This window comes from Cricetulus griseus, chromosome 4, assembly GCF_003668045.3.
Source record: "Cricetulus griseus strain 17A/GY chromosome 4, alternate assembly CriGri-PICRH-1.0, whole genome shotgun sequence".
Classification (NCBI taxonomy): domain Eukaryota; kingdom Metazoa; phylum Chordata; class Mammalia; order Rodentia; family Cricetidae; genus Cricetulus; species Cricetulus griseus.
In genome coordinates this window covers 109463227-109468828 of record NC_048597.1, presented here as the reverse complement: position 1 = coordinate 109468828, position 5602 = coordinate 109463227, and positions in this window count along the sequence as shown.

The window sequence follows — 5602 nt, the reverse complement described above, 5'->3', positions numbered from 1 at the left end:
CTAGGTGTGTAGAGCACTTGCCTAAAAAGTATGAGGTACTGGGTTTGATCCTAGCACCACAAAATAGAACTATATATGGTTAAAATATGCTATTTCAATGTTGCCTCTGTTGTAAAACGTCTTATTTGGTGGGGCAGGTAACAACATAATAAAATTTTGGAGAATCAGCACATGGGTATGAAAGCAACTATTCCATATGAATCTCATCAATAGCATTAAAAGTGATATATTCATGACTGAACAATATATGAAACCCTCCACAAACTGCCACATTAGGTTCCAATTGTAGTGGCTAACAAATTTTCAAAGGTTGAAACAGAATTAATTTGCTACATAGAAGCCAAGAATATTATCTCAAGACACTAACTATAAAGAACTTTGGTTTTTTTGTCTTTTTTCTTTCATGTACTGAAGATAAAGGCCAGAGGTCTGTGCATACTATGAACATGCTGCATCACTGCACTGCATACCAGATTCTGTGATATATTTTAGTCAGTCTACCTCATTAGCTTTCAATTACGTTTCTGTTTCTAGAATTCTCATTTGCATTATCCTTATTGTAGTCAAAGCTTTGGTCACTGGTCCAACTCATTCTTCAGGGAACAATTATAAAACAATGCCAAGGTTGATGGAAATGCAATTAAGGAGCCACAAGATTACACAACTGTATTTAGGCAAGGATGGTCTCACCTACTGTTTACTAAGGTAAATAAGGAGAGCCCCCTGCCACACCAACCGTGCTGGCACTCTAGAAATCCTATTATTACAGAAAGAGTAACTTTTCAGTGTGCAAAGAAAGACAATGACTTACTAGCTATATACCTAAGATGAGTGGCTATATTCCCACCTTAAACATAAATCCTGTGTGTGGGCTTTTCAAGCTTGATCTCTGTGAAGCTAGGATCTCAATGACTTCTAGAAATGAATTCTCACTCTGATCTTGTTATCATTTCAGCCTATCTCATGTTCCTGTCAGTCTTTTCCAACACACACACACACACACACACACACACACACACACACACACGAGAGAGAGGAGAGAGAGAGGAGAGAGAGAGAGAGAGAGAGAGAGAGAGAGAGAGAGAAGAGAGAGAGAGAGAGAGAGGGGAGAAAAAGAGAGAGAGAGAGTTCTGCCCAACAACATAAAAAACTCAAGGTGCTTTCCAGACAGCACAAAATCAAAGCAAAAGCTGAAAAATAAAAATACTTCTGAGGGTAGTCTGAAGACTGTACAGTCTTATGTGGATCATGTGATTAATCAGTAAACCCTTGATTAAATAGTAACATCAAAACACTTGGATCACATGAGGCCAGGAGTAATTCAGCTAAGACATAACAAAGCAGACAGTCCTTCCAAAGCATGCGGAAGTTAAAGGACTGAGCTGAGGAGTTTCTGATTATTTTTCAAGGTCACTAAACCATTATATTCCTTTCTCAGCTGGCTGCTAAGGAGTACAGTCACCTCTGTAGTCCTCAACCAGAAACTTCAGACTTCAGCCCAAGCATATGGTACAGAGCTGGTCCTTGATACCACCTTAACTCTCCATCTACTCCAGATCACACTCATCCACTCACCCATCTGGCTTGGCATTACTAGCAACAGACTGGGCATGTCTTCACAAGTCAGTAAGAATCCTTTCTGGATTTATTATATTGTTGTTTTGCTTTCACCACAGTATATCATCATATATTCTGTTAATATTTAGTAAACTACACTTCTATCTCATTACTACACAAACCCCGAATTTTGAGTAGATGTGGTAGAGTACATTAGTTTAGCTAGGAGCCATAGGACAATGTTTATTATCATTGAGATGTGAACTTGAAACTAATGCTACCATTGGGAAGAAAGGAAAATATTTTCAAATAATGTTATTTTTTAAATATTAACTCTACAGAGAAATCTAACTGTATTCACCAGGGCAAATATGTTGTATCATATCAAAATATAAAGATGAAAAGAAGAAAAAAAAAGAATCCTTTCTGGAACAAGATATGTTCTACTTAAGAAAATTACAGCATAATACAAAGAGATTTTCATCCACTAATAAACATTTTGAATCTAATTGTGCTCCAAAGTGCCATCTAAAGGGAAAAAAAACTGCTCTAGCAAACAGTATGCCTAAAATCAGAAAATTCTATATACACTGTTATAGAGGAACTACAAAAATAAAATATTGTCATTATGTATTTTTAGCTTGAAACACATAGAAAATTGTAAATATATCCTATGTAAAAATTCCCCCAAATTGTGAGACATGTATGATAAGGTCATGTGACATACATTATTTCTTAACTTTTACACTTATAGAAAACAAAACAAAATCCAGACATGGTGGCATATAGCCTTAATCCCAGTGAGACAGAGAAGCAGGCAAATTACTGAGTTTGAGGCCAGCCTTTTCTACACAGTGAGTTCTAGGACAGTCAGTGTTACAAAGTAAAGACCTGCCTCAAACAAACTAACAAAAAGAATAAAAATAAAATACAAGACCAGCAAGAACCAATGGCACTTTTAGGTTAGTAAAGTAAGTATAGGTTAATACAAATGTATACTTTTATTAAAGAAAAAAACAAAACATAGAGGTACCTCCATGCTAAAATCATAAAGTACAACGATAACCAACACTGCACATGTGGCTATCTGAAGACATTGTACTTCCTAATTCTGATGAACAGCAATGGCAGCAAAGTATAAAAGTCAGAGATTCATAAGGGACTATGCATTTAGTACTCTGCTCTTGAAAAGTTAAAAGTTCGTGTAAAACGTTTAAAAATCACAGCTTATTTTTATTTTCTAAAAGAAAAGTACTAACCCCCATTTTTCTTTCAGGGCTGGGGAGATGGCTCACTGAGTAAAGGTGCCTGCTGCTGAGCCTGACAACTTGAATCTGATCATCAGGATCCAGAAGGAGAAAATCAACTCCCACAGATCATTCTCTGACAGCTACAGACACCCTGAGCATGCAGTCACATGTGTGCACGCTCACACACAAACAAACTAAATTAAATACAAAAATGATTTTAAAGCCATTTTTAACTTTTCTTTCCAAGCAGGATCTCGTTTATTATTTAACAGCAAAGCCTGTTTTTAACTTTTTTTTTTTTTTTTTTTTTTTTTTTTTTTCGAGACAGGGTTTCTCTGTGTAGCTGTGGAGCCTATCCTGGCACTCGCTCTGGAGACCAGGCTGGCCTCGAACTCACAGAGATCTGCCTGCCTCTGCCTCCCGAGTGCTGGCATTAAAGGCATGCGCCACCAACGCCCAGCCCATTTTTAACTTTTAAACATTTATTTTTATAAGTGCTTGCCTGTGTGTGTGTGCATGTGCAACACCTGTGTGCCTGGTGCCTACCAAGGCCAGAAGAGAACATCAAAGTCCCCTGGAACTGGGGTTACAGATGGTTGTGAGCTGTCGTGTAGGTGCTGGGATTCAAACCCAGGACTTCTCTAAGAGCGGCCAGTGTTTTTAACCATTAAGCCATCTCTCCAGCTCACACCCCACTTAAAATTTTGTTTGTTTGGTTTTGTTTTTTTTGAGACAGGGCTTCTCTGTATAGCTTTGGTGCCTATCCTGGAACTCACTAGGTAGACTGGGCTGGTCTCGAACTCAGAGATCCCCAGGCCTCTGCCTTCCTTTAGTGCTGAGATTATAGGCGTGTGCTACCACCTCCGGGTTCCCACTTAAAATTTTTAATCCCCACATTTAACTTTAAAATACCACAAATTCAATCACAGTGACTACATTGAGTGGCAACTCAGTTGACTAGCTTGAAAAGTGGTTCATAGATTTGCATTATGAGACCCTGACACCCACCCCACCAAAATAAATGATTCCCCAAACATCAGTTCATAAAGGTTGAACGGAGGCTGGGAATACAGCTCAATTAAACAGTCCCTGTCGAGCACATGCAAACCTTAAACTCAGTCATACTAAGTAGCAAGCTATTTGACAAGATTGTAGCCAAGGATGTCCTCTTAACACAAAACCAGGTGATGCTGTAAACTTCTGCCAAAATGCCACATCTAAACTCCACGAAGTCTTCGGCATCCAGCCACACATTTCCCAACCACAGAGACTGGTCATCAGCTCTGAGACACAGCCAGCTGCCAGTGACCTAGTCTCCAAGGCGTTCCCTCTTTGGAGTGAACTTCCGCGAGGGGATGGAGGGACATCCCCTTGGCTCTTCTCCTAGACAGCTCGGCATCAGAGGCTGCTTTTATTAATTTTTCCCCATAAGCGGGTCTTGCTATGTGGCAGAGGCTGGCCTCAAATTCGCAGCAATCCTACTGCCTCCTCCGCTTCAGGACTTCTCATTCAGAGACACCCATAACCTTGCCACTACCACCTGGTATAAGTATTCAAAACCCGGCGCCACAGCAGCCCGCGCCATCCTCGAGACCCACGCGGGATCCGAATGTGACCCGGCCGCAACCACAACTCCGGACTCGGACGGGATCGGAGCGGCGGCAAACGACCGGGAGCCGCGTCCTCCCGTGAGCCCGAGTCCCGCCGAGCTGTGAAGAGCTCGGCCGAGGAGGAGAGGCCGAGCGCGGGGCTCTGGCGGCCTGGCCCTCCACGCCCGCCCGCCTAAGTGGCGGGACGGAGCGACCCGGAGTCAGCGCCCGGCTGGACTCCACCGCCGCCACCCCGCTCCGAGGGGAACGCGCCTCGGCGGCCCCCGTCCCTCCGAACCTGGTCCGCCGCTCCGCCGGCGTCCGACAGCAGCTCCCAGCGCCACTTCAGTCACTCGGCTCCCCGCCCCGCCCCGCCCGCCCCGCCCTGCCCCCCGCACGCCCCGCCCCGGCTCCACAAGCACGCGCGCGTTGCGCACGTATTGCGTCATTTCCGTGACGCTTCGGATTTCCGGGGTCTGGGTGCTGCCCGCCGGAAAAGGCGTCCTACGCTCAGGGGGTTGACCGCTAGGGAGACTGTAGGGACAACGCTTGGGGACTTGGCGCACCGAGTGACCGCAAGGTCATCGCTTACGTGTCCGCGACTCGCGAGAAGCCGCTGTTTCCCTGTCATTCCTCACTCCATGCTTTCAGCTCTGCTCGCACTCGCCTGAGGGCGACAAGAAGCCCTGAGAATGGACATAGGGCCTAAAACTCTGAGAGGAGCCGGGGCGGTGGTGGCGCCCACCTTTAATCCCAGCACTTGGGAGACAGAAGCAGGCGGATCTCAGTGAGTTTCAGGCCAGCCTGGTTCTACAAAGTGAGTTCCAAGACGACCAGGATTGCTACACAGAGAAACCCTGTCTCAAAACACAAAAACAAAAAAAATCTGAGAGGAACCGCTTAGTCCAGGAGACATTTACCAGCATGTAAGGCATGCGACCGCCAGAAGAAAATAAAAACATGTCTTTCACCTTGTGAGGTTTTAGCAGAGAATAAATAGAGAAGACGTTGGAAGGAGAAATAACACATGACTGCTGGACGATAAAGATAGATAATGTAGGGGGAAAGAGCTAGCCAAAGAAACACACCCTAAGCAGAGCCAAAGAAACATACTTTGGCCCTGGAATCCGAGTCAGTGAAAGAAATACACCCTGGCCCTAAAACTAGAGCCAAGAGGCTAAAAAGGACCAATGAAAGAAACACACG